This window comes from Microtus ochrogaster, chromosome 1 (genome assembly GCF_000317375.1).
Source record: "Microtus ochrogaster isolate Prairie Vole_2 chromosome 1, MicOch1.0, whole genome shotgun sequence".
Classification (NCBI taxonomy): Eukaryota; Metazoa; Chordata; class Mammalia; order Rodentia; family Cricetidae; genus Microtus; species Microtus ochrogaster.
This window is the reverse complement of record NC_022009.1, coordinates 21,990,478-22,018,047: the sequence shown is the minus strand read 5'-3', so window position 1 is coordinate 22,018,047 and position 27,570 is coordinate 21,990,478. Positions and strand designations below refer to the sequence as shown.

Here is a 27,570-nt window from a genome sequence, read left to right as displayed (position 1 = left end):
AGATCCAGGGGGCTGGAAAGATGGCTCAGCGGGTAAGAGCACTTGCTGTACAAGCATGATGGCCTGAGTTTGGATTCCAACACTCCCATAAAAGGTTGGGCCTGGCCATATATACTTTCAAACCCAGGTCTGGGCATGGGCTGGAGGATCACTGGGACATACTGGCTGTGCACACACACACACACTCACACACACACACACACACTCACACACACACATTGGTAAGGAGTGATAGATATGTGCAAAGCTCTGAGTTTAATCCTAGCACTGGATGGCAGAGGGGGGGTGAGGGGTGTACCCTATTGCTGGAATTGAGAGTATTGTCAAGAGAACTTTGAAAAATAGACAATCCTGGTAACTCACAGGGAACAATCTATATTTTTAAATACCAAGCTTGAAGCTGTAAGAAAATGCTAACTACCTTTCACCTCTTAGGGCTGCTCTTGGAAATTAATTCTAAGGAAGTAGTTCTAAAAAAGAATAGGGAGTTATAGGCATGAAGGTATGTGTGGCAATGTTGTTTTAAATTAGCAAGGGGCTGGAGAGATGGCTCAGTGGTTAAGAGCACCGGCTGCGTTTCCAGAGGACCTGGGTTCAATTCCCAGCTCCCACATAACTGTAACTCCAGTTCTAGGGGAGGGGACCCAACACTCATGGCAAAAGCACAAATACACAGAAGAAGGAAGAGGAGGAGGAGGAGGAGGAGGAGGAGGAGGAGGAAACTAGGGCAGACTAGGATTTGTCTGTTGCAAAGGACAGTCTAATAACATAACAAGAAAACTGTTCACGGCTTCAGGGTTTCATATGACTACATGATTTATGATACCTGGACTCTGGGGAGTATTGTGCTGCATTAATGTGAAGATGATGCTAATTCATGGGAGAATGTGGATACATTTTGGTGAAAATCAGTGGAACGTGAAACTGCCTGTGTATGTACTAGGTGAATCATAAAATCTGGAGTGCTTGGCCATAGTATGAATTGGCGTAGTGCAAACGCTGGGTGTAGGAGAAGAGGTTCTGTTTGGAGTGCTTGTGTATTTGATGTATAGCATTTACACTTTCAAAAGCTTAGGCTGCAACATCAAAGACTTTGGGAATGGGTGGGAAAGTCGGGGAGGGCCTCGGAGCTTCCCATCTGTTACCACCAGGAAGGCCCAACTGCTCTGGCTTATCAACTGCTGTCGCTGCATGCTGGGGCTGGGGAATTCAGATTGGCCTGACCGCAGAGGTTGGCTAGCTGTGTAACCTCAGGGCTCCTGCCGCAGGTTCCCGCAACCCCAGGTGGCTCAGAGACCCAGAAGGTCACTCACAGCTGAGTTTCCAGGGAACCAGCCAGCAGGATGAGCATATAGCCCTTGAGACTCTGAGCCACCCACTCACTTCAAGCCCTAGCCACAGGTGGCAAGAGCCAGCTCTGTCTTCTGCACTCTCTAATTGGTAGCGGGAGGGTGTGCTCTGCCAGCTGACCTCCACTGCCCGGCCCAGCGTCAGCCAGGTGGGGCCCTAGTGAGGTAGTGTCTTGGGTGTGTCCGCTGTTGTTCATGGTTTAGTATTAAACTTGGAGTTAGCTGTTCTTTAGTGCTGGCCATACGAAGCCTCCACCTTCCTCCAGTCCACCCTTGGCTTATCAAAGAGAGTGTCTAGCGTCCCCATATTGTCACCAGCTGGCCACTTACTGCCGCGCTGCAGCTGAGAGCCGCCCTTTTCCTGACCGCCTTGTTAAATCAGGGCATTTCTGAGTTTGTGGTGCCCTGACAATGGCCCTGCCATTCTCAGATTAGCCCCTTAGGTGTTGCCTCCTCTTCAGAGTGGGGAACTTTCATGACACATGCTATATTTGTTCAGAGACCCTTTCTTTGTCCTTTCCTTGTGACCAGCCCTGGATTGTGACCCCAGCAGGAAATGGAGACTGGTTGGCGGGCTTTTGAAGTCTTAGGGTGGGTGGGGCTAGAGAGCTCTGGGTGGATCTTGATTGGGCAGGTCAGAGCTTGCTAAAACAAGGGCCACTGTAACAGAACCTGGAGAGGGGGCTTGGTTCTGTCCAAGGCCTATCTAGGACCCTGTTATCTTAAGCATGTGTCTGCTAAAACCAAATTGCAGAACTGTCGAAGACCTGGGAGTTGTTTGGTCTGTGATCTGATTGAAGGCCTTGTGGCTGGAGGTTTGCCAGGGTTCAAAGAGGAATTGGAAGAAGCGTGGGTTCGCGGCTTGCCTGGATGCTCAGGAGGGATAGTCAGGCTAGTTTCATGTCTCCTGGGACAAGCGATGCTCGTGAGTGTGATTGGAGGCAGGGTCCATCACTTCTTCCTGGCACATGGTGCCCCTTCCCAGGTTCTCCGGCTCCATCCTCACCCTATCCCGACAGTGAGCTCGGTTCTGCTCACTGATAGTGATTGAATATTAATTACTGCAGGAATTAAATAGCAGCCATCTTCCTGAGCTCAGGAGCAGCCCATCTCAGTTCCCTAATTTAGAGACCACGTGTGTGCCCCAGGGTTGTCAGCTGCTCAGTTTTTTTTTTTTTAAAAAGCTTGAAACACATTTCCATAGAAACAATGCTATAAATGGTTTCTGGGTTCCTAGGCTATCCCACAAAGAGCCCCGGTATCCCTCTCAAAGCTGCTGCAATGTGGTGTTAGTAAAATTGAGAGCACTCAGACAGAGATAAGAGTCAGCCTCGAGAAAGCTGAAGGTTAAACGGTGTGAGTTTATTTGGGTGACTTCATTCCGTCTGTGACAGGTGTTTCAGAGCTGTCCAGATAAAGTTCTGGGGTCCTTCTGCCCCTGCCCCTTCTCTAGCTCTTTGGGTTCCTTTCTTGTCTTCATCCAGATGCCTGGGGCTTGCGCTTATTTGTGGCTCAGGGACCTTGGCCCTGAGTCTTGTACCTTGAGGAAATCTGATCTGTGGCTCCCCATCCTGGGCAGGATCGGCATCAATCCTTGTTATTTAAACTGTCATCATCAGTCTGATAGGACAAACATTACCCAGCAACCATTTGTACTGTTCAGACTCCTCACCTGATTGCGTCTGATGTTCCCGTGGGCGTATGTTTGCAAGTCTGCTCTACACATTTCTTTGGGCTAATTTTGTCACTTCACGTGACTTCCTTGGATTGGTTGGTGTATTGTGCCCATTCACATTTCATCCTGTTGCTGTATGAGACCACAATCAAAGTAGATTTCTGTTTCTCGGCGCTGTATACGGTTGCCACTAGTGTCTCCAACTGTGTTGGGTGTATCACACCATATCACAATCAAAGTAGACTTCTTTTCCTCAGCGCGATATACAGTTGCCGTGAACGTCTCTGACTGTGCTGATGGTATTTCGGATTGTTTTCATAGTCTCCCAATCATAATTACCCTACCAGTCTTAGATTCTTGCAGCACAATGTCAGATCCCATTCTAGGCAGGGTTAAGCAGATTCCTGTAGCCCGGCAGTGTGCACATGGCTGCTTCCCCACAGCCCTCCGAGCAGCAGCTTTCTTGTCTTAAATATTTATTTATTTTCAAGTTGACTCAGCTGTTATGGGGCCTTAATGGTGCTCTAATTTGCATATCCTAACATCGCTGCTGAGACTACATTTTCCCTCCTGTTGATCTGCTCTCTGTGTTTCCGCCTGTGTTAAACCCTGCTCACCGCCTTCAACTGCAGAAATCCCAGCTCACCTGTATCGCCTGCCTTTCTCTTGAGAAATCCAGGCTCCTTCCTCCTTCCCCGCCTAGGTGGGGCCTACTTCACAACCTTGTCTGATTCACGCTCACACCTGAGGGGTTGACCACCCCGTGACTCTGGCCTTCAGCCTTTGACTGCTGGGGTACAAGGCCCTGGGGTGGAGGAGCCCTGGGATACAGGTAGAAAGGCAGGAGGTTAAAGGGGGGGGGGCAGGGGCTTGTCTGGGGAGCTTCAGCAAGAGGCTCAGAGGTGACCTGCTTGGAGGGTGATTGCCAGAGAAACCTGGAGAGAAACCTCAGGCTTTAGAACTGGAGACGGTCCTGAAGCTCATCTGGCCTAGGGGTTATGCCCTTAAAAGGCCAGCAGGGAACTGGGAAAGTGAAATGACAAGCTGGTACAAGTGGGACGATAAATGACTGTAACCCATGACCTGGGAAGGGTCAGGAAGAGCATTAGAATGTGTAGCGTGTCATGTGGAATGTCTCCATGCCTCCTGTAATACCACTCTGTTCCAAGGAGAGCTAGATGTAGTCAGTGCTCCAACTGATTGTTTTCTGTTTGTTTGTTTTTTTTTTTGTTTTTTTTTTGAGACTGGATTTCTCTATGTAGCCTTGACTGTCCTGGAACTTGCTCTGTAGACCAGGCTGGCCTTGAACTCACAGAGATCTGCCAGCCTCTGCCTCTGGAGTGCTTGGATCAAAGGCAGTACCATTGTGGCCTGGCTGCAACTGTTTTTTGTTTGTTTGTTTTTATAGCAAACCAGAAACCCTAATTTTCAGTTTAAATATCCTGATTTATTTAAAATTTTTTGAGGTGCACTTAGTTTTACTTTATGCATGTGGAGATTTGCCTGCATGTCTGTCTGTGTACTAGAGTGCCCAACGAGGCCAGATGAAGGCCTCAGTCCCTTGAACTTGAGTTACAGTTGGTTGTTAGCTTCCATGGGAGTGCTGGGAATTGAACCCAGGTCCTATGGAAGAGCAGTGAGTTCTCTTAGCTACCAAGTCATTTTTCCAGTCCCTAAATCTCCTGATTAAAAAACAAGAACAAAAACCTTGGCAGTAAATTCATTTAAAAATAAAAGATAATGTGTGTCAGATGAAATATCTGTGAGGAAGAATGGCTTCCCAGGCTCCACTCCACACCCCCTCGTTTTATTAAGCTTCCTTATTTGGGAAAATCAGAATCTGTGTCCAAGGTCGAATTCCATCTGTGTGACCTTGGGAGAGCAGCTTGGCCTTCTCTAACCTCAGCTTCCTTTTCTATGAAATGGGGGTAATGGCTTCCTCCCAGGGTGCTGGTTGGGCACGTCGTAGACATAGGTGTTAGGTAGGTCCTGTGTGGAATTATACAGACCACTGAGGGAGAATCAAGCTTAGATCTTTGCTCGCGTTTCTCAGTCTGGAGTCTGCCCCACATCCTATAGACCTGCTTTCATTGGGATCTCTTGAGGTACCGGGACACAGGAGTCTTTCATTTCCATGGAAAATTGCAGGTTACTTTATTAGAACCTACCAGCTACCAAGCTTAGTTACGAGGCCTTGTAACCCAGTGGACTTCATGTTGTAGGCTCTAGGACCCAGAAGACCACATGTTAGAAATAATAATATCATAAACCCCTGAGCCTAAGGAGCCACTGATTCCAATAAGTACTATTATTTTGTGTCGAGCTAAAAAGAGAAAATGGGGCTGAAGAGCTGGCTCAGCAATTAGGAGTGCATGCTATTCTTGAAGAAGACCTGAGCTGGGTTTCCATCACCCATATCAGGTGGCTCACACCACCTGTGACTCAGCTCCAGAGGATCCAATGCTTTTCTCTGGACTCTCTGGGCACCTGTACTCACATGCACGCACGCATGTGCACGCGCGCGCACACACACACACACACACACACTTCAAAAATAACAAAATAATTTTAGAAAGGGAAAATTCTGCTACTTAAATCATACATACAGGCCTATGAACCTGGTACTGAAGGTGAATTAAGAGGATGGTTTGAACCCAGGAGTCAACATAGTAAGACCCTTTCACACCTAGAAACCAAAATCCAACCAAACCAAACAGCTACAGCAAATACACGTTATCCATAGTCACAAGCATTCTGGTTTCAGAGTGGCTAAAATGGGTGGAATATACATCACAGAACCAGTGAAATAGAATAGCAACGAAAGTAGCAGTTAAATGATGATCTATTTGTTGATTACTTGTAATCTTTCTGAATATGGTTTTATTAAAGTTCTCGCCAAAAGTATTCACTAGTGCCCACCAAGTGCAGATCCTGCCCAGACATCAGCGTTACCAGGATGTAAACTGTGCCTTTGAGGAACTCTGCTCTGGCCCATGATGCTCTGGCCCAGAGAAGGTCAGCAGAGTAGGGCGATGTGTAGATGATGGAGTAGATAACCCAAGAGCCACTGTGTAGAAGCAGAGACCTAAGAGGGGCTAGGGCATCAGGGGTTTGCTGAGGAAGTACTGTCAAGAGGAAGGGAAGCAGAAGTTAACTAAGCAAGGTATGATATTGCAGCTGGAGCCCACAGGCAGCCTTGCAGCACAGACCGCCACACTCTTGTCTTTGGGTAGGACCAGTGGAGACCTTTTAGCCAGCACTCAGTTGCCAGCCTGGTGAAATAGGAGAAGCCTAATACCATCATGTATGCACCAGCTCCCTTTGCACGGAGGAATGAAGGAAGGCTTCTTAGAAGTGCCGCAGGGAGACCTGGGCATGGGTTACCTGCAGATGAAGGGAGGAGGAGGAGCAGGAGTGAGGAGTGTTCGGGTGGAAGTTTCACCTCAGCCCCTGGCATCCAAAAATCCAAAGAGTCTGGAATGTTTGGGTGGAAGTTCCATTCCAAGCCCCGTCCTCCATCTCTCTCCAAACCCTGCTGCATCTCAGAAAGCTCGCCAAATGATGACCCCGCCCCCAGAGATGCTCAAGACCATTCCCACAGGCCCCCCAGAAAACAGACACATGGGCTTCCTGGAAAACCATCCAGGAGCATTGTATCCATCAAACCTGGGCTTTTTCTAATTCAGTTTGATTCGGTCTGACTTAGATTGTTGTCAGCAGAGAGGCTTATGGGGCACAGAAACAAAGGAGGAGGCATCTTGGGGAACCTCCAGTCATCTGTCTGTGTTGGGTAGGGACCGGTGATGGGAAGTGGGATGGCGTTAGGTGGCCCGAGAAAGTGAGTGTAGTAGGTAGTAGGACTACTAAGGAGTGGGCGCTCTGATGGCTTGTGGATCATACGGTGTGTTTGGCCAGAGCACAGAGATCAGTTAAGGTGGTGAGGAAAATGATAGCCAGCACAAATCAAAGACCTAATGTGGGCCAGACATTTAAAACTCTCTCATCCACACTTTGCAGAGGAGCAGAGTGTTTAAGTAACCTGCGTGAGGTCATCAGGCCAGTGTGAGCCAGGATTCGGGCTAACCTGGATACTCCCATGACTGTGAATTTTGGATTTCAGTCCATGACTTAACAGTATTTGTTTTCATTTTGAAGCATGCTCTGTTGCACACATTGGATCTCTGGGGATCCCTTTCTTCCTGGCTCACTGCAAGTTGTAGAGAAGCTGAGTTCTAGCCAACAGTCGATAAGGGAGTTTGTCCAGGGCTGGTTCTGCAGTGGGCCCGGCACTATGCTGAAGTGAGGTATCCGAGAAGCTGGCAGCTCTTCTCCCTTGAAGAAAGGGTGTCTCTGTCCCTTGCTGGCAGCTTTCGCTGTTTTGTTTTTTTCCCTGCACACAGCCAGACGTCTCTCCTAGAGTGACAGCAGCAACTGGGGGCATCTATAGAAGCTCTCTTTCAGGCCTGACAAAGGCACTTGGAACCTGGCTAGGCCAGCAGGAGAGGGGCAGGTGGGAAGTACCCTGGGATGCAGACAGCTGGGGGCTGGTGTGGCAGGCATTCTCCAGAACAGGTGAAGTAACTGGGAACCAAAGAGGAGGGTCCCTGGTTCTCAGAGGTAAAAGAGATTAAAGTGTAGGGGCTTCTCAGCTTCATTTCATGATTGGGTTGGTTTTCAGTTGTCCCCTCCTTCAGGAAGGACCTGGTAAGGTTTGAGGAGGAGACACAGTCATCAGAGGGGTGTCATGGAAAGGACAGTGGAAAGGATACGAAAGGCATGGATTGGGGGCAGCCTTGGGGGGGCATCTCAGATAAGACACCACATTGATGCTGGAGATAGTCCCTCTGGTGGAGCCCAGAGGAGTATCATCCTGGGACCAGTGGGACCATTTTGGGTGGGAGTGTGTCTAAGGATATTTCCTGGAGTTAAGTTTTTGAAAGGGAGAAAGTACTGGGGAGGAATAAATACAAAGAAATAACAGTTATAACCCCTTAGAGTACGGTTGATTTGTTATAGGCAAAACAAAACGAAATAAAAACAGCAACAACAAAGTACTCAGAAAAGGCTCTTGACAACTGTCCCAAGATTGCACAGCAGGTTTAGACAGGATCCAGACTCAGTCCTGGTTTCCTATCTTTCCCACAACTCTGTCTCTTTTCTTATAACTCTAGGCAAGGAGGTCCTAAAGATAGAATCTTTATTTTCCAAAGGGAAATAATGGTAGGGACATAAGGAACCTGGCGTTGTGGATTTACGGTACCCTCAATAGTCTTTGTGCCCTGCTGAAGGGGCACTAACACTCCATGTGTACTGACTTCGGTGGAGAAGGGCAGGAACAAGCATACAAATTTGGGGACTGGAGAAAAGAAAACTTTTTTTTTTTAATAACAGTATTTATATATAGCTCAAGCTGCCCCCAAACTCTTGGTCTTCCTGCCTCTGCCTCCTGAGTTCTGGGATTATAGGAGTGTGCCACCTCTTCTCCTACTCCTCCCTTTCTTCACTCAAATCCTCCCCTAGCAAGACCTCATGCACTGAGCTCCACCCCAGCCCTAAAACTCCTCCTTATTCTGTAGTGAACAATGTCAACAGAAAGTTAATGGAGGTAGCGAGGTGGGAAGTAAGATCCTGGGCTTCTTGGAAGCTCTTCCCACTCTTTATAATATTTACTGTGATTTAACTTATGTACCATAAAATTCCCCCTTGGGAAATTGTTAAAAATAATTGTTTATTCTATTTGTGTGAACATTTTTGCCTGCATATGTGTGTGTGCACCAGATGAGTGCCTTGTGCCTGCGGTGTCAGATCTCCTGGAACTGGAATTATGGGTGGCTGTGAGCCACTGTGTGGATGCTGGGAACCAGACCCAGGTCCTCTGCAAGAGCAACAAGTGTTCTTAATTGCCGAGCCGCCTCTCTGGCCTCACCTTGCCTACCCCCACCAATCCCTAAGAGGTTAATGGGCTGGACATAGGTGATGGCCACTCAGGAGAGTGCTGTCTTATTCTGAGTTGACATCATCCCAGGAAACCTCAGGTGGACTCAGAGCTCAGAATCCAGCCAAGGATGCTTTACTTCCTGGAGTTTTGCGAAGCAGATACACAGGGACCTGGACCTCTGAATTTCTCTTTCCCTTGTGTTCGTGAAGAAGTAGGATAGTGGGAAAAGAATATTCTCTAGGTAAAGTCTCAGGAACCTCTCTGCCCTGCCCCCCCCCAAGCTCTCAAAGGTGACCTTCTTGGTTGCCCCACAGGCTTGCAGGAGGGACTGAAGAGCTTCTAAAACCAAAACTTTCGCTTCACAACTCAGTAATTCTGCTTTGTCATATCTGCAGGAAGACTGACCTCCGAGGCTTTCCCAGAAAGACTGTAGCTTCCTCTGTACCCCGCCCCCCTCTTTGCTTGGTGGGAGGTAAGCTTCTACCGTGTCAGGACAGCCCCTTCTCCCCCTTTCGGAGCCGGCCCAAATTTAGAAGTTCAGCTGAGTGAAGAAGTGTGCAGTTCAAGGCAAGTGGCTCCTGCAGGGTCACTGGCTTCGCTTTCTTGTGCATCTTGCCACCTGCCTCTCTCTCATGCTACTTCTGGGACAGGCCCGGCAGTTCGTGTGGGGGGAGAGGAAGTCCTCTGAGACCAGGCTGAACCATGTTCTTTGCAGTGGCTCCCAGTGGTTTCTGTGAGGCCGGGACCTGGCTCTATGGTGGCAGACTTTTCCAGGACTGTGCTCCACAGTAGGGCATTTGGGGGGATATTCCAGGACTGGTTTGTATTCTCTTTCAGGGGCTCCCTCTGGGCTGGCCCTGGCTAGCTGCAGGGACACCTCAGGAAGGTCAGGATGGCTGTAGGTTTAATGGAGGAGCTAGAAGTAGTGGACACTGGAGACCACGTGGGTTGCTTTTATTTTTCTCTCACCTGGATAAACTGTCACAGGAAGGAAGAAACCTGCTATTGGAAAAACCAAAATGGCTTTTAAACCCAGGCTCTGGCAGGAGCACTGAGAGACTAGCCTGTACTTGTAGGACCATGTACCTGAGAACCCCAGTCCCTCAACTGGTCAGTGACTTACTGTTTGGGAGCTGAGGACGAGAGGTGACAGATTATTGGGTTACCCGTGACCTTCTGCAAGGCATGCAAGCTCTCTGATGCTGTATTCCCCTCTGATGAATGAGTACTCATATACGCTCACACAGCTGCCCAGTTACTGGGTGGGGAAGGGTTTGGAGACTTGTCTAGTCTACACTGGGGAGTCTGGACTTTTCCTTGCGGAAAGGGATTTCCCAGACTCCTTCATTAATTTTTCACAACCACAAAATTGTGGATCTTGAACCGGAAGAGATTTTAAGAGGTCATCTGATCTGGTTCCCAGGCATGCTTACTGGTATTTTGTAGCTAAAATTCTTCGACCTGTCTGTCATGACCTAGGACAAATAGGCCCTTGTCCTCTGGGGAAGGAGTACCTTCCAGGTGCACACAGGTAGTGATGAAGCCAGCAAAGAGATAGAAGAGTGTGGTGGAGAAGCCATGCCTCTTAGGTCTTGCAGGTTTTTATGAAGCTTCCTTGTTGGATGTCGGTGTCATTCACTCTCTAGGTAAGGTGAAGTCCTAGGCCCTGCAGTCTCGGTGAGAACCTGACACTTGGGACCGGTGGCAGGGGAAAGTGTCTCAGAACACAGCGTGTTCCTCAGTGGTTTTTCCTTCAAAGGAAAAACCTTCTGACTCATCTTAAGAAGCAACAACATCCAGACAGCAAAACACACCTGACTTTCCCTCAGCTCTGGAAGGCCTCTTGAGTTTCTCATCATCCACCAAACGGGAAAAGGGGCATCGCGGGGCTAGGACCAGAAAATTATGTCAGGGCTGGTTAAGGAAGGCAAGGGGGAGAAGGGCCGGGTCTAGAGTTGTGAGACTTCAACCCTGGAGCTTTTCATCGCCTAAGTAATGGTCACGTGAGTCCTTTATAGGGACAGGGTTAGTTGGCTAGTTTTTCTACAACCTTCACACTATGGGTAGGCTGGTGGCTTAGAAATCGAAACCCAGCAGCAAGGCTATTGATAAAGTGCCTCAGAGAGGACCCTGCATGCTTTTCCAAAGCCACGGTTTTCTTTGTGTTCTTTGTGGAGGAAAGCGACTTGTGCCCTCTCCACCATCACACACACACACACACACACACACACACACACACACACACACACACACACACACACACACACACAAATTCTCTATGTTAATCTTTCCTGGCAGGCTGGATGTGTTTCCAAACATTTCATCACTGTCTCCTCCTGACCTTGGTGTGCAAGGAACAAGCCGCGTGGCCTGTTGGTTACAGAAGCGCCACGGCGGGTGGGGGGGGTGAGACCGGGGACGGGCTCAGGTCTATGCTTGGGGTGGAGGGTGGCCGCAGCCTCGCCAGTGGAGGTGAGGTCTGCTGGAAATCCCCAGCCCCGCAGCCGCCCGAGGTTTAAAGACGCCTCCCCGGCCTTATTTGGTCGCAGGAAGTGGGCGGCGCGGAGCCTGCAGGCGGAGAGGCCGCCCAGAGACAGTTGTGCTGATGAAGTGGTAGAGCTGGTTCCTGCTCGCCGCCGTGCCGCGCGCGCCGGCCACTGGGCGCTCGGCGCTCCCAGCTCGAGTTGTGCAATCCTTTGTAGCACGCCAGCGAGTCCTCCTCCTGTTGCCTCTCGCCCTCTCTCTCTCTCCTCTTTTTTTTTTTCAAGCTGTGAGCTCAACCGATGAGTCAGAGTCGTGCAATCCTGACACTGCATCGCAGGACTGGGGGTGACACGCAGGGAGGGAGAGCGCTCTCGAGGCGGACTGTAAGGGCGCGGGGCGCGCCGAGGCTGCCGTGTCACGAGCAGCGGGTGACAGCACGCACGTCCCGCCCAGGCCCTGCCAGCAAACTTCCCAGCTTCGGGAGGCGCGGGCTTGACGAAAACCCTGCGAACGCCGTGGGGAGGCGACGGCGCCTGTTTGTTTTTAAAAAATCCGGGAGTGCGTGCAGGCGGCTGGGCTCTTCGGAGGCGACCCGAGGCGGCGGTCGGCGGCGGAAGGAAGGGAGACTGCTGGGGCCGGAGGCCGAGCGGGAGCTGGGTAAGTGGTGTTGCTCCGGGGACGGCCGAGGCCTGCAGGCGGCGCGGCCAGCGAGGGGACCCCGGGGCGATCGTGCAGGAGGTGGCTGCAGCTCTGCACACGCGGGGCCTCTGGCAGCTAACTTCTGCGGCCTGTGGGGCGGCGGGAGCCGGTGCGTGGGCCGCCCTAGCCCGCCTCCGCCCGGCCCGCACCCCGCGCCCGCAGCTGCGTGTGCAGCGCAGCCCCGCCGTGTTTGTGCAGCTACGCAGCTCGCCCGCGGCCCGCCCACCCGGGCGCGGCCCCCGGCTGGAAAGCCCTCCCGAGCCTCGCCAGCCCCGGTACCAGCGGCTAGGGACCGCGGCTGCTGCTCCTGCGCGCGCGCGAGAAACGTGGTGACCGCAGGGACCCGCTGGCAGCACGGGCCGGGGAGTTGCGACGAGAGGCTCGTGAGCTGCGAGAACTTGGAGCCGGCATCCCTTCTCGTTCCGGCGTGCGGGGCTCTGTGTCGGCGCGGGGACTTTGCGGGGACAATCTGCGGCGGAGTGGGGGGGTTGTGGGGGCGGGGAACTGGGGCCGGTGCTGGAGAGGCCTAGGCTGGAGCTCTGAGCGCGCGGGCCGGACGATGAGCGTGGAGCCGCCTCACCCCGCGAGCCCGGCGCTGCTGGTGCACCTCAGACCTGTCATCTGGCTCGCCCGCCCCCGCACGCCCGCGTCCCTGGCCGGGTGCTGGGTTCCCTGGTGCTTGTCGTGAGCTTTGGAGCCCGGGTTCGTCTGGGCCCTGCATATGGCGGGCTCGTTGGAGTTAATAATTCCCCGCCTCACGCGCTCACAATGAGGGGCATGTGGACCTCTGCTGCGCCCCCCACCCACGCCTTAAAGGAAAGACTATGGGAAGCTGAGGAACTTTGGGTTCCTGGGGCTGTTAAGCCACAGCACCAAAGCAGACCTGGAGGAGGCGCCTGCACCCAAATGGGAGGCCACTGAGTGTTCCAAAGCCATCTCTGGCCTGAGCTGCTGGAAAGATGAAAGGGGAAGTTTCTTGCCTCGTTTTAAACTTTGTTGGCTACGACTTCGGCGGCTACTTCCTGCTTCCACTATCCCACTTCGGACCCGTTTGCTCAGGGGAGGCAGGACAGGGGAGCAGTGGCTGGTCTTTGAGGCCACGGTGGCACGTGAGTCTAGGGGATCCCGGTGGAAGCTGTGGCTCGGGAGGGGGCAAGTTGCTTCATCCAGCACTGGGAGCCTGGTCCTCCTGGAGGCCTGGGTTATCCTGACCCTGAAGTTTTAGGACTAAGATGGTTTGCTGAAGATGGAATTGTATCTCTGACCCCCCCCCTCCAGCCTGGGTGCCTCGGCTGAGGGGGTGAAGCAGTCTGTCTGAGCCTAGAGCCCCCCCAGGGAAAGTACGATTCTATGCACCCTTAGCATCAGAGAAATGCCCTCTTTTTAGCGAGGTCAGATGACTCCAGAAGCAAAAGGGACGGACAGACTTTGAGTTGAGAACTTATGGGGCCTCTCTTTCCTGCAGCTCTGTGGGGTGTAAACATTCAATTACTGTGATAAACTATCTCATTGCACAGCCCTGGCCCAGTCTCCATTCTAATTGGATTGGCCTCTCTGCCTGGTTTCTCTGGTCTGTAGCTCTCAGGGGTCAAGGGCTGAGAGAACCCGGAGAATGCCCTGGGAATGTCAGCTGCCTTCGTGGCAGCTTCCGGCACCAGCTAGAACCCCTATCCTCCATTCAAGGAGTTCCTTAGAATGCCCGGATGGATGGAAGTTTAACTTTTTAAACCTGAGATTTTAAAAATGGCCTTAGTTTTAAAGTTCAGGCTGCCACTTTTAATAAGTGGAGAGGAGGAGGCAACAAACAGTTGGAGATGCAATCGAATGAGGGCTGCCCATGGCTGCAGAACCTGGGGGAAGGCTGCCCATGGCTGCAGAACCTGGGGGAAGGCTGGTTGATGCCAAGGCCTCTGGGAAGAGACAGGGTAGGAGATGGAGAGGCACCTGACTTGTTTCCTGTGAGCCCAGATCACAAATCTTTAGCCTTGATAGCATGTCACCAGAAGGAAAAGTTTGCTGATGTCGGTGAGGACCTAAGAGGCGGGGAGATGGCTCCTTACTTCGCAGGTCACTGCTCAAGGCCTTCTGAACTCCCAACGCTGCTTTATTTGCACACACACATATTGTATCAGAAGCATAGGCTCTCCTTCAGAGTTGCTGTGAGGACTCTTGGAATTATACATGCAGAACATCGATAGCCTCTGCTTAGTGTAAGCTTAGGGCCGCGTCCACGATGACTGGCATCCAGTAAGAGTTTAGTATGTGTTAGGTGGATGAGAGAAATCTTTATTACCCTCACCCAAGGTACTTGCCAAGGGTTAAAATCATACTCCTTTAGTCCCAGATACTTGTGAAGTGGGTGTGGGTCGGTGGTGTGGGAGGATTATTTGAGCTCAGGAGTTCAGGCTCCCCTGGGTGGTCTACTGCGGTCTCTGCCTCAAAAAGAAAAACAGATTTGCTGTGTGGAGGTCCAGTGAATCCTTCCTCTCCTGTAGGGACCACCTGACTGCCTCGTTAATTTCATGAGGCTCAGTCCACCACAAACCATACTGGGTTTGCTTGGTACAGCTTGTTTCTTGACACTACCCTGCATTTAGCCTCTGGGAACCTGTGTCTTTGTCATCCTGACCCCACGGGGACCTCAGAAGGAGAGTTGTAGAGCTTCCTGTCTGATGATCTGCTAAACTGGCCATTTCATTTGGCTAGGACAGATTGGCACCCTTTGTGTGTGTGTGTGTGTGTGTGTGTGTGTGTGTGTGTGTGTGTGCGCGCGCGTGCATGCACAGGACCAGCTGCTGCTGGTGGTGGATCTCTACTTTTTCCTGACTCAGTGGAGACTCTAGGAAATGCAGCCGGTGGTGACTTTTTGGAGAAATTGCTTCTGCACTTCCTAACTCCATGCGGCTGGAGGAAATTACACCTTGGGCTGGGACTAGGGATACTGAAATCCCCGGTTCTTAGTAAGGGACCTACATTTGCATTTGAAGCAGCATTCAGGACACTGAGACTGTGAGCTCATTTTATGAATCAGACGCATGACAGCATGACTTCTGTGCTGGAAGCTGCTCTTTGGAATCCAGATCACCCTCCTCCCACCCCCACCGCTTGCACACTTGCGTGAACTCTCACAGTCACACACTTGGGAACTGTAACAGTTGTGGGGGGCATCAATTCAAATTCCAGAGCCATCAAGCAAAACTCGTTCACACCCACTTCTGCCTCCACACTGGAACGCCATTCCTGGATGGTGTGTGGATAGTTGCCCGCCCCGCTGGTTGAAGGAAGCCTGGCGGGTGCATGGGAGTGCCCCCGAGCACCCGGGTTCAGACTCTAGCTTCTCTGCACACAGCCTTGGTGTATTGCTTGATTTCTTGAGCCTGAGTTTTCTCCTCTGTAAAATGGAGAGGAGGCTAGTACTTTGCACGGCAGCTGTAAAGGCGAAACAAGATTACTCATGCAAATCGCTGGGCAGATAGTAAGTAGGTCTGTCATAGATGCTGGCTATCCAGTCACGGGGTGCAGGTCCAGCTCCAGTTTGCTTTTTGCCGCTACTGGGGAAGAGGAAATGAAGGGTGTCCCATTTGTGGGAAATAATGGGGGGGGGGGAAACACTAGCTTGCTCAAATGGACCTTATTCTCTAATTCCCTAGGTTTTGGTTACAACTGGTTGATTTCAGGCTACCCAGGTCCTTGCTTTTAGAAGAGACTGTCCCTGGAGCAGAGGGTTAAGGACTCAGTTTCCCAGAGGTCACATTATGCTCTGGGGGCCTATCCTAGGCCTCGGACTGAGTGGCTCACCTGGGTACTTTGCAGCCTAGGACAAAGTACTTACCTGACAGGGTGACCTGGATGGAGGTTTAGGGTGGAGCTGGGGTGGAAGTTGTCCCACGCAAGAGCACGGATGAGAAGCATTGAAATAGTTTGTAGGAAGGAAGCTGCCATGTGTCAGCTTTCCCGGGTGGGATGAGGGTCCCCCTGCCAGAGCCTGTTGCTCACTGTGCTGGCGGAGGACTGCTGGAGACAGCGGGGGCGACTGACCCGTGGCTTCCTCTGCAGCTCTGGCTCTTTCTCACTCCCTCAGCCAGGGAAGGTGCTCCCTGTCCCCTCTGCCTTTCTCCCAACCACAGGGAGGCTTGTGGCTGAGGGTGCTTTTTCCAGGCCTCCCTTCTTCCTCTAAGTTTCAGGGAGGGGGAGGGGAACAGCCTGGGTGAGATCTGTTCACCCAAGCTGGAAGGGAGGGAGGAACCGCAGGCGTGGAGCCAGCCGGGGATTCCCTGAGGCCATCCAGATTGTTAGGGAAGATGGACTCTCGGGAGAAGGAATGCGGCAAGAGGATTGGGCTTCAGCGGTTGTTTCCCAAGTCCGGTAGACTGGAGCCCTAGTCCAGCCCACTGTTGCCAGAAGTTGCCAGTTGGGAAGGGAAGGCCACTAGAGAGCAGAAGAGCAGGTGGGCCTGGCCTTCAAATTCCTCGCTGCAGAGGCTGCACTCAGCCTGGGGCAGCGCCTGGGGCAAACACCTGTAATCTCACGTGACCTCACTGGATCTGAGGCCTCAGTTGGCCGAAGTTCATAATCCTGGGCTTCCCAGCTTTGGGGAGTTATCCCAGAGTTGAAAAACACTTGGGGGCATCTAGCTCAGGCCAAGAGGCCGTGAGTTGTCCGGGCTTGCCCGTTCCCATTTCACCTTGGGAGGGTGGGAAGAGGGGAGACGGGCTTACTCCCAGTGCCGTCCTCAGGGGCACTGTCGTCCCAGTTTGGAAATTGGAAGGGCTGACTCTAGAGCAGGAAGGCCGAGGAATACTGTCTCAGCTTCTGGGTGTGGCTCAGCCTTGGACTGGCTCCACGGGGTGTGTGTGGTGTGTGTGGTGTGTCTGTGTCAGGAGTGTGTGTGTGTGGTGGGAGTATGTATGTGGGAGTGTGTGATGTGTCTGTGTCAGGAGTGTGGGTGTGTGGTGTGTGTGGTATGTGTGTGAGTGTGTGGTGGGAGTGTGGGTGGTGTGTGTCTGTGTCAGGAGTGTGTGTGTGTGGGTGTGTGTGTGGTGTGTGTGGTTGGTTGGTCACGGAGCTGGATCTGAGGGAAAGCAGAAGTACTCACGCTGCACAGTGCACACACAGCAACAGCTAGGCGTCAAAGAGGGGGTGAAGGCCCTTGCACACCCTGGCTGCTGGTGTGCCTTCTGCCCCTGTTGCAGCCTTGCACACTTGAGAGTAAACAGCCCTTCCACGTTACTAGCGGCAGCCTTTCCTTGCCGGCTCTGAACCGAAGTGCCAAAAACAACCAGGCGGGTACTTCACTTGTGGGACACTCGTTGCCTTGGCTTCTGGGCAGGCTCACTTACTTTCTGAAGCAGACGTCACATCTGCCATCTCTGTCTTACTTCCTGTGGCCACCCTTCCCAGCCTCTCTCCTGCCCTGGCGCCTTCCCTTTTATTGCTCTTGTTCAAGCCAGTCCAGGAGGGTGGCTGCTCATCCTTGTGGGCCCGAAAGCCCTACCAGTGTTCTCTGGGGAATACTCGTGTCCCACTGTGTCCCTGTAGCCTCTGCTGGTGCAGTTGAGTCTAGAGGAGGGGAGGCCTGGGATGTGTGTGCTCTGGGCTGTGTGTGCTCTGCTGTTCTCGCCCGCCCTCTCTCCTGGGCCTGTTGTCCAGATGTCTTACAGTCTCCAGAGCTGAATGCTGTTGCTGGGACTTCTTGTCTCCTTGTTCTGCCCGGCCTGTCCAGAGCTGCTGCCAGCCAGCTGTGAAGGAGAAGAGGCCAGCCATTCTTTTCTCCCAGGCCCAGCAAAGGGGGAAGGAAATAGCAGGTATCGAGTGATCGCTATGTTCAGGCGCTCTGTCTCTGTGCTGCCTCATCTAATCCCACAGTAGCTTTAATACAGTGGTGCCCACTGACTGATAAGGAAGCCGAGGCTTACCAAGGCTAGCGATGGGAGAGGCTGCACACTGCACCCTGTTCAGCCTTCTTACCACACAGTTCCACTCTTCGTGTGGCTGTTTCCGTGCGCACAGGGTACAGTGCTGTACCCGCAGAATGCAGTGAGGTGGTAAGAATTAGGGCGTCACTGGACTGATTGGTAGGGGAGATATTTGGGGCAGAGGAGAGCAGGAAAGATCCCTCTGTGCCTCCCTCCCCATTACACTTAACGGGGCAACCAGAAGCCCAGTTTTGAGTTTAGGTCTAGGGCTTCCAGGGCTGTTCACACATGCGTGGAAGGGGATAATGAGGCTTAATTTAGGTCTTCCAGATGTCTCTTCTCTTAAATGTGCCCCAGGCACTACCGCCCTAAGAAATGCTCTGGAGACCAGAGACTAGGGGTTAGGTGGGGTCTTGGGTCTTCTTGACTGTTGGGTTTGACCCTAGGGCCTATCATTCCTGTTGGCTTGGCCCAGGTCCCAGAGTGCCTGGTTGGTGTGTACTTGGGGCTTAGGCCGAATGTTCTGCGGGTGCCTGGCGTGGCATGCCAAAGGCCTCTGGGTGTATTTCAGGAACAATAAAGAATAAATCAACAGAGGAGAAAAGGGCCTACAGCAGCTGCCCAGAGACTGGAGAAATGCAGGGAATGCGCCAGCCTTTGGCAGAGGTCCTGAATCTCGACCGGGCCTGAGAAAGCCCGGTGCTTACAGGGTGCTTGGTGTAAGAGAGATGGGCAGCTCTCTGCACCTACCCTGCAGCCCTCTAAGGGGTTCTCGGCAGCCATGCTGTGAACCCTGCTCTCCTGGCAGCCTGGTTTTGTGCTTCTTGCTCACTGGGAGGACCAGGGAACACAGTCACTTCCACACCGAGCCTGGTAACCAGATGAGTCTTGGCCCTCCATAGAGCTGATCAGACAGAGGATGGGGTGGTGGTGAAGGCTTAGGACCCCATATCCCAGACTGCCAGCTTCACCCCAGAGCTGGGAAGAGGTGAACCAGACAGTCACTGAGGACCTGGCAGGTTTGAAGGGGTGAAGTGGTGGTTTGAATGAGAACGTCCTCCCCTGCCAAGGTCCATCTATTTGAATCTTAGTCATCAGGGAGTGGCACTGTCTGAGAAGGATTAGGAGGTGTGGCCTTACTGGAGTAGGGCTGGCCTCTTAGAGGAAGTGTTTCACTGGGGGTAGGCTTTGAGGTTTCAAAAGCCCCAGCCAGGCCCATTGTCTCTTTATTCCTACTGCCTGTGGATCTGGATGTCGGACTCTCAGCTACTTCTTCAGCACCATGCCTGCCGGGCTGCCCGACATGCCGATAAGGGACCAAACCTCTGAAACTGCCAGCAAGCCCGCAATAAAATGCTTTCTCTTTTAAGAGTTGCCTTGGTCATGGTGTCTCGTCATAGCAACAGAACAGTGACTTAAGACAGGTGCACCATGCGAGGGCATCCACATGCCAGCCCATGGGTCTACTCAGGTCGTAATCTGTAGGTCCTTGGGACAAGTGACCATGGGTTCACAGTCAGGTTACTTCTGGGTCATCATCTGATCAGTCATGAACTGGGTTTCCGGTGTGATCTTGGAATGTAGGCTTACTAATCTCCCTCTCCCTTGTTTAGCATGTACCATGAACAGCTTTCATTCAAAAATGAAAGTTCTCAGAAGAAGCCGTAGAACCCCATGCAGACATGTGATTGCCTGCTGCTCGGTGTCCTGGGTACTGGGGGCCATAGGTGCTCAGAGAACTAAAGCTTGGAACTGAATGGACTCACATTTCGGGGCATCAGGGGAAGGGATAAGAAAGAACTTGAACCTTTTGGGCATTTAGGGTATCTGGTGGCCTGGGGAGAGCAGGCTTTATTTGGAGGACACTCGTGGATGTAGCCCTGGAGAATATGGGAAGCATGTGGCTTCTAGAAAACACACAGATCCTTCCATAGGATTCTTGGGTGTGGGGATCAACTGTAGCATCCTTGGAGCTACTCACCCACTGAGCGGTTTTCAGCCAGCCACACTTCTGGAACATCAGGGTGGTCTTCACAGTCTTCAGGGAGAAGTTGTGTCTTGGAGGCTTCTCTGTTCACCTGGTGTTTCAAAACTGCTCTGTGTGGCCTCCAAATGGGAGGCGGAGCCTGGGACTCAAGTTTGCAGAAAGTTATTGAGACAGGCAGCGCTGGCTCCAGTCCTGGACTTGCCTCTGCTCCCCTGACCTTTGACCCCCTGGAACTTTTAAGGTTTATTGGTGGAAAAGAGGGAGATTAAATAGGAATTCTTAGTGCCAAGCTTGCACCGCAGCTCCTGAAGCATGGGTGTTAAAGGCATGGATAAAGCTGTATTTGTGTAGTGGCGTGATTAACCTTGGCTTCAGGTTTCCTCAGTGTCTTCCCAAGAGCCGGGGCCTTCTTAAATGGAGGCATGAAGTGTCGTTTTTAAGTCCTTAATACTGGAACCCTGCTGTGCCCCTGGGTGTACGTCCTAAGACAAATTCCTTTCTCTGGATTACTGTGCTGAATGAGGAGTTAGGTTGAGTGAACGTGGACATCCCTTGATATTTGGAACCTGTTCAGCTTTCCCAGCTGGGCTCTGTTTTGCCAGTTGGCTCTGGAGAGAGGCCCAAGCCATCTTAATGTGATGGGAGACCTTTACCTGACCGAAGTCCCTCTGAGCTGTAGCTTCCAGCCTACCTCTGCAGGCTCCCCCCGCCCCACTGTGTACCCTCTGGGCTCTCCTGACTTTGAGGGGCCTTTCATCAGCACCCTCAATAGGGATCTGTTTCTAGAAGATTTGGATCCTCTCTTGAGAGGAGTGTGATGTACCACACCCTGGTTGAAAATGTCCCCCAGGAAGAGCATCCTTAGGATGGAGTGGGAGGGAAGGCAGAGGCCACACTGGCTTTGTAGGGTTCTCAAAAGTATTGTTCACTCTCTCCTCTGGGAACTGCAGGTGTAGGGAGGTGGAAAGAGGCGGGACTTTGGAGGCAGACAGCATTTGGATCGAGTCTGAGTGTCCCTCCATTGCAAGGACAGGATCCATCTTTGTATGGTTTGTAAGGATGGATTGTCATGAGCCAGGGTTTGAAAAGTGCCTCACTCCGATGAGTGTCCTGTCAATATTAGCTCCTGTCTTGGGAAGGAAGTGCATTTAGGCCACACAGTGAGAATACCACAGGCTGTTTCCCCAGTGAAAAGCAAGGTGGCCTGTTGTGATGCAAAGGCTGCATCATCCCGAAGCTATTTAGGTTTTTTCTTTTTCTGAAGGTGGTCTTACTATGTAACTGGCTGGCCTAGAACTCACAGAAATCCCCCTGCCTCTGTGTCCTGAGTACTGAGATTAAAAGGATTAAAGGTGTGTGCCACCACACCTGGCTTTCTGCAAGCTATTTCAATTGGGGTCAGAATCAGTGTGTCCGGTGTGAAGGAACAGGCAAGAAGATACTTGCGGGCTTGCAAATGTTCAAGATCTGCCATGCATGGAGAACGTGGTGAGGAGAAAGTGGCCATCACAAGCTAGGAGAGTATGAACAGGTCTTTGAACCTTGGTTTTCTGGGAAATTTCTCAAATTTATTATTTGCTTTTGAATTTTAGCTCATTTTGATCAAAGAACATATTTTGTTTAATTTCAGTCCTTTTAAAATTATTAAGAGTTCTTTTTTTTTTTTTTTTTTTTTTTTTTTTTTTTTTTTTTTTTTTTTTTTTTTTTTGGTTTTTCGAGACAGGGTTTCTCTGTGGTTTTGGAGCCTGCCCTGGAACTAGCTCTTGTAGACCAGGCTGGTCTCGATTTTTTGACTGTGCTGGGCAATGGTGGTGCACTCAGGAGACAGAGGCAGGTGGATTTCTGCAAGTTCAAGGCCAGCCTGGTCTACAGAGGGAGTTGAGTTAAAAGGACAGACAGGGCTGTTACACAGAGAAACCCTGTCTTGAATCCCTCCCCCCACCAAAAAAAAAAAAAAAAACAAACAGACAAAAAAACCCCAAACTTACTTGCTTTATGGCCCGTCCTAGTGAATGTGCTCTGAAGAGACTATATGGTGTTGTTGGCGGGTGTTGCATAGGTGGTAGAATTTAGATAGAATTCCTTTGTCTTATCCAAGCTTTCTTTTTCTTGTTGTTAAGACTGGGCTTAAGGATTCTCATCGTTATCCCAGCACTTGAGAAGCTGAGCCAGAAGGATTACATCAAATTCTAGACTAGTTTGGGCTAGAGTAAAACCTTGTCTCAAAAAAAAAAAAAAAGTGGACTATTGACGTCTTTGATGGTAGCAGTTGAACTGACTGTTTCCTTCAATTCTGACAGTGTTGGCTTTATGTTTCTTTTGTTTTGTTTTTTGTTAGGTGCATACATGTTTATGACTGTGACAGTTTCTTGATGGACCATCATTGTTACCATGACAAAATGTTTTGCTTTGTCCTTAATTTTTGTCTAAAGATTAGTTTTGCCTAAGCATTGTCCAGTCCCTTCCAGTTCTCCTTTGGATACTGTTTGCATGGTATTTTTTTTTGTTCTTTTATCCTTTATATATTTATTTGGTGTGTTTGTGCGTTTTGCGAATGTATTATGTTCGTGTGTATGCAGGAGTGTGGGGTTTTATGTGTCTGTGTATGTGTGAGCATTCATGCATGCACGCTTGCTAGATGTATGTCACGGTCAGATGTCTTCCTCAGTCGTTCTCCTGGGCTTACAGGCGTGTGCTGCTGTGTTCGGCTTTGTGTGTGGGTGCTGGGGATCTGAACTCAGGTCCTCACACTTACAGCAAGCACTTTATTGACTTGTCCATCTTTCTGGCTCCTCCCTTTCCTTTCCTTTCCTTTTTCTTGGGGTGGGGTTGAGACAGAGCCTTACAGTATAGCCTTCGATGGCCTGGAACTGCCTCTGCAGACCAGGCTGGCCTCGAACTCATAGAGATCCTCCTCCCTCTGCCTGCTGTCTCTTTCCCTTTTTTTTATTTTCCATGTATTTAAGTCTTATAACAGGAAGAGTATCTTGTAAACCATATGTCACTGGATCACCTTTAAGAAATTCTGCCAACCACTGCCTTTGTGGTTGTTGTTGTTGTTTGTTTTTTAAATTGGAGCATTTTATACATTGACATTTTAAATAGTTGTTCATTGCCGTTTCATTTTTATGTCTTGTTCTGTTCTTTTCCCATTACTTCCTTCTTTTCTGTTACATTTGGTTGAGTATTCCATTCCTGGCCTATAAAATGAAAAAAGCCGGGCGGTGGTGGTGCATGCCTTTAATCCCAGCACTCGGGAGGCAGAGGCAGGCGGATCTCTGTGAGTTCGAGACCAGCCTGGTCTACAAGAGCTAGTTCCAGGACAGGCTCCAAAACCACAGAGAAACCCTGTCTCGAAAAACCAAAAAAAAAAAAAAAAAGTTAAATGAGATGCTGCCCACACCTTAAGAGCGCCATAACCATGGGCGCCCGGGTGGATCGTGGGCTCTGTGAGAGTCAAAGTCATCCCTAGGGTTTGCTAAGCTAAGTCAGCCCCGGGCTCTTTGGGACCCTGGTGTCTTCTACACAGAATACTACTCTGGCAGTGATGGTCCCTAGGAAATGTCACCACAGGTCCTGACTCGCTGTCACTGTTTAGGCTCTTCACGAAGAATTATGGATTTACCTCCTGTTTTCTCTTTTCCCTCTTTCAGACCCAGGGTGGGTTTGAGAATCATGGCAGGCTACAGATGACTACAGAGCCGAATGAGGGGCAGCTGCATGATTTGGAGTCCGCAGGCTGGTTTCTCACCAGTGAATTCTGGGATGGGCTGCTCTTAGGCCTCAGAGGGGAAATAGTGTCTTTACAAGTAAGCAGCGCGTGCTTACCTTGGGCACACAGGTGGTCCTGTCTCGTGGGTCTGATGCTTGTTCCGTGGGTGTCTTTACAAGTAAGCAGCGCGTGCTTACCTTGGGCACACAGGTGGTCCTGTCTCGTGGGTCTGCTGCTTGTTCCGTGGGTCTTTCTTTGCTTCCTGTCCTCCTCATGCCCTGTCTGAAGTCCCCAGATGCAGGAACCGGGGAATGGAGGTTATTGAACCAGGTACCTAGTTCCCTGGCAAGCCATCCACTACCTTCTCCATCCGCTTCTAACCCCTTGAAGCACTGTGGAGTAGTCATGGGACAGCAAGATGGATCAGTAGGGGTGATGACCGTGTGCGCTGGAGACAGTGTCAGCAGAGCTCACAGTTTAGAGCAAAGGGGCAGCTTTAGCAGAGGTTCAAAGAGGGAACTCCCTGAGGGTCACTGTCCCTTGCGTTCACCCCAGCCCTCCCTCTCCCCTGTATCATAGTTGTTATGCGTCTCTGTGTCTTTCTCTGCCCACTTCACTAGACGCTCCACAGGATAGAAAACCATGCCTTGTCTCCTGTGTCTCCCGAGAGCCTGGCACGCAGCCAGTGCCATCGAATGCCTGTTGAATGGATGAAGGGGCCCAGGCAGACCTGCACAGCTGCGGCAGGGTGTGTGCGCTGGGGGAAGAGGCAGGGCAGGCGGTGTTAAGCAAGGCCCCTGTGACTGGCCTCCTCTGTATCTTGGCTCAGGGCCGAGGTTGGCACCGGGGCACTCAGGCAACTCCAGAGAGCCCTGCCCTAGACCTACGGGGGAGTCAGACCTTTCCAGAAGGGAAGGACTAGAGCAGACAGACTGGTGGTGTGACCATCACGGGGCATGGAGTGTTTGAGGGCACAGACTAGAGGCCCCCACCCGAGGACAGCTGTCATTCTGTCTCTGGAGTTGAGGGTGTGCACGCGTGACCGTGAGGCTAGAGGTCAAGGTTGGTGTCCTCCACAATTGTATCTTGACCTGATTTTTGAGTGAGATATCTTATTGAACTAGGAGCTTGACATTGACTAGACCGGCTTCCCGGTATGTCCTAGGAGTCTTCCTGTCTCCAGCTCCCAATGCTGGGATTATGGGCGCCCTGTCAATGACTAGCTTCTGATATGAGCGCTGGGGAATCCAAGTGGAGATATTCCTACTTGAGTGGCAAACACTTCACGGAACCACCTGCCCAGCCCTGTCTTTTCTTACAGAGTGTGTCACTGTCACCGTCACCCCTTGCTTCTGGTCCTTGTTCTTTGAGGAGAGTTTTATAGACAAGGTGGTGACCCTTGTCTAGTAGGCACGCAGCCAGTCACTTCCTCACTGGAGGCTGTGCTGAGTGTGGATGCTTGGTTCTCTGCTTGGCCCCAATAGCCCTTCTCTCTGCATGAGTTTCCTCCCATAAAAGGAAACTGGTCATCCTGGTCCCCCAACGGACAGCTTGCTGGTGTTTGTGGGGTAATGGGAAAGGGAGACAGTTAAGATGTCTTATCAGGTTGAGGATTCCCCGCTCACACTTAAGAGCTGTTGACTTTTTTTTTTTCTGTCAAAGCTTATACTGTATTCAGCTTGAACCTTGGCCAAGTTTCTGAGCCTGAGCCTGGCCAACTTCATAACTGAGACCCTGGGGACTCTCCCCCACCCCACCCCACCCCCACCCAGCCTGTCGACCTAGGTTCTGCATCTCTGAGCTGAAGTTTAGTCTGGGGAAAAGGTGACCCAGGGGCTCTGGATGAGGAATAGGCCTGCCACAGCTGTCCTGCCTGCTCTGCTCTCCCTGGTCCCTGTGGCCGGCAGGTCAGCACCTTCTGATCAAAGCCTCTTTACTCACCGTCATGCAACCCCCTGAGAACAGAGCTTCTGTGTCCAGTGGGCTGGAGAAATTGCCTCTCTGGCCTGACTGTGAACTCCTTGTTGCCCTGGAGTGGGGAACAAATGGCAGTTTGATGGCTACTTTGCATCTAGAGGGAAGGTTTATCCAAGACCTCACAACTCTGACTGGCCCCAAGATGGCATTTCCAGAACACTTACCGAGTCTGGCTGTAGCCAGAGACCTCAGTTATCTGAGAAGAGCCATTCAGAGAGTGAACCTGGGCTAGGAGGCCAGCTAGACCATGCTGGACCCCTTGGCATGGAGCTTTTAATGTTTTAGACAGATCTGGTGTCTTGAGACCCAGTCCAACCATGTCAGGACATGAGGTAAACAGACTTAAAGGCCCGTGTTCCTGGCCATGGCCCAGGCAGGGGTGAGCACCCTCAGGGGCAGGCGAGCTGGTACTTTTCCAGGTGACTCGAGTGTAGAACGGGGCAGTGAATGATGGTGTGGGAGCAGATGACTCATGGGCTGCCACTGGAGGTGGACTTGTGTCAGCTTTGTTGGAGAAGACACGGGCTCTGTGTGTCTTGTTGGGAGAGTTAACGTGGACCCTTTGTAACCGCCTCAGCCGTCTGGGGAGCTCTGTTATCTATCAGGGAGATAAAACGGGCCTGGGGACTAGGTAGGACCCCAGTCTGGATACCTGGCTGTGAGCCCTTTTGCTTGGTTAAGTTCTAAAGTGCAAATCTTGGGAACAGTCTTGAATGAACTCCCCACTAGGCAGGTCTGGATTGAGTGTCAAGGCACAGGGGTCTGCACCAGAGATGAGGAGGAAGCAGGCAAATAGGTGTGTGGTGGAGTCAGGCGATGGGATGAGCTTCCTGTGTGGTCCCTCTCCCGGCCTTGGGGTTAGAGAGCTTCCCAGAGGAAGCAGTGGCTACAGGGTCGTGTCAATGTGAAGGGTGGAAATGCAGGGATGCAGCCTCGCACAATGGGAAAGCCGGTTGATGAGACCTGACCATATCCTTCATGCATGAAGTGCTAGGAGAGACGGCAGGAGCCAGAGTCTGGGGACTTTTGGGGCCGGGTAGGTAGCTCAGACTTTGCCCCAAGGCAACCTCTTCAGCGCTCAGAAATAAGACTTGCGTGGAGGTTAGGGTCTTGTAGTACCACCCTGTTGCTGTTTTATTCTTGGGTGGGAGATCCCAGGCCATATTCCCTTGCTTTCTTGAGCTGGGCTTTCAGGACTGGGGTGGCAGCTCATATTCAAATGTCAGTACTCAGGTGGCTAAGGTAGGAGGGTCTAGAGTTCAAAGCTAGCCTGAGCTTCCTACCTAGTGAGACTGACTCAAAATAAATCGCTTGCTCTCTAAGGGCTAGGAGGGCTTTCTAGCTGGTTCTTGCCTTCATTTCAGAGTTGACCCCTGTGACCCTGGACCAAGCTGGGCACTTCCTCCCTGGTCTCTGACTCACGGCAGTCTTGTGTGTCAGATGAACAAATCGAATGGCCCAGGTGGCTGATGAGTGGCCCAATCCCCTCTCAGTGGCCGTAACTGGTCCCTCTCCCCTGCATTGAAGGGCCCAATAGATTCTCCTGGATGGGCCAGTCACAGCTGGGCATGTAGGTGGGCTACTATGCTACCTGAGGTGTTGCTCTCCCTTTCGAGTAGAGTGACCATTAGCACAGAGCACCCCAAGGACTTCCAGAACTTTCTCATGTGTGTGAAACCCACACATGGGTTCAGCACAGCTTTCTTTTTCTTGGTGCACTCCCCTCTCCCCTTCTGTAGGACAGTGCTTTTCACCATAGAGCTCTCTGAGAGCCTCCCTGGGCCCAGGCCACTGACAATGCTTTGTGTTCAGCATAGGCAGACCTGTGGCGCTC

The 27,570-nt window shown here is 51.5% G+C and overlaps 1 protein-coding gene across 3 annotated transcripts in view; it reads left to right on the top strand.

The window, feature by feature from the left end:
- Elmsan1 (ELM2 and Myb/SANT domain containing 1) overlaps positions 1–27,570 on the top strand; it is a 69,625-nt gene that overhangs the window by 14,957 nt on the left and 27,098 nt on the right. The window contains exon 1 of one of the 3 annotated variants that reach the window (XM_005343328.2): positions 11,568–12,103. The exons of 1 other annotated variant lie outside the window; for it this stretch is intronic. The gene's annotated coding sequence lies outside the window, so the exon portion shown is untranslated. Of the gene's footprint in view, positions 1–11,567; positions 12,104–12,888; positions 13,255–27,570 lie in introns of those variants that run through there. One more of the 3 variants, XM_013346627.2, reaches the window with a different exon arrangement.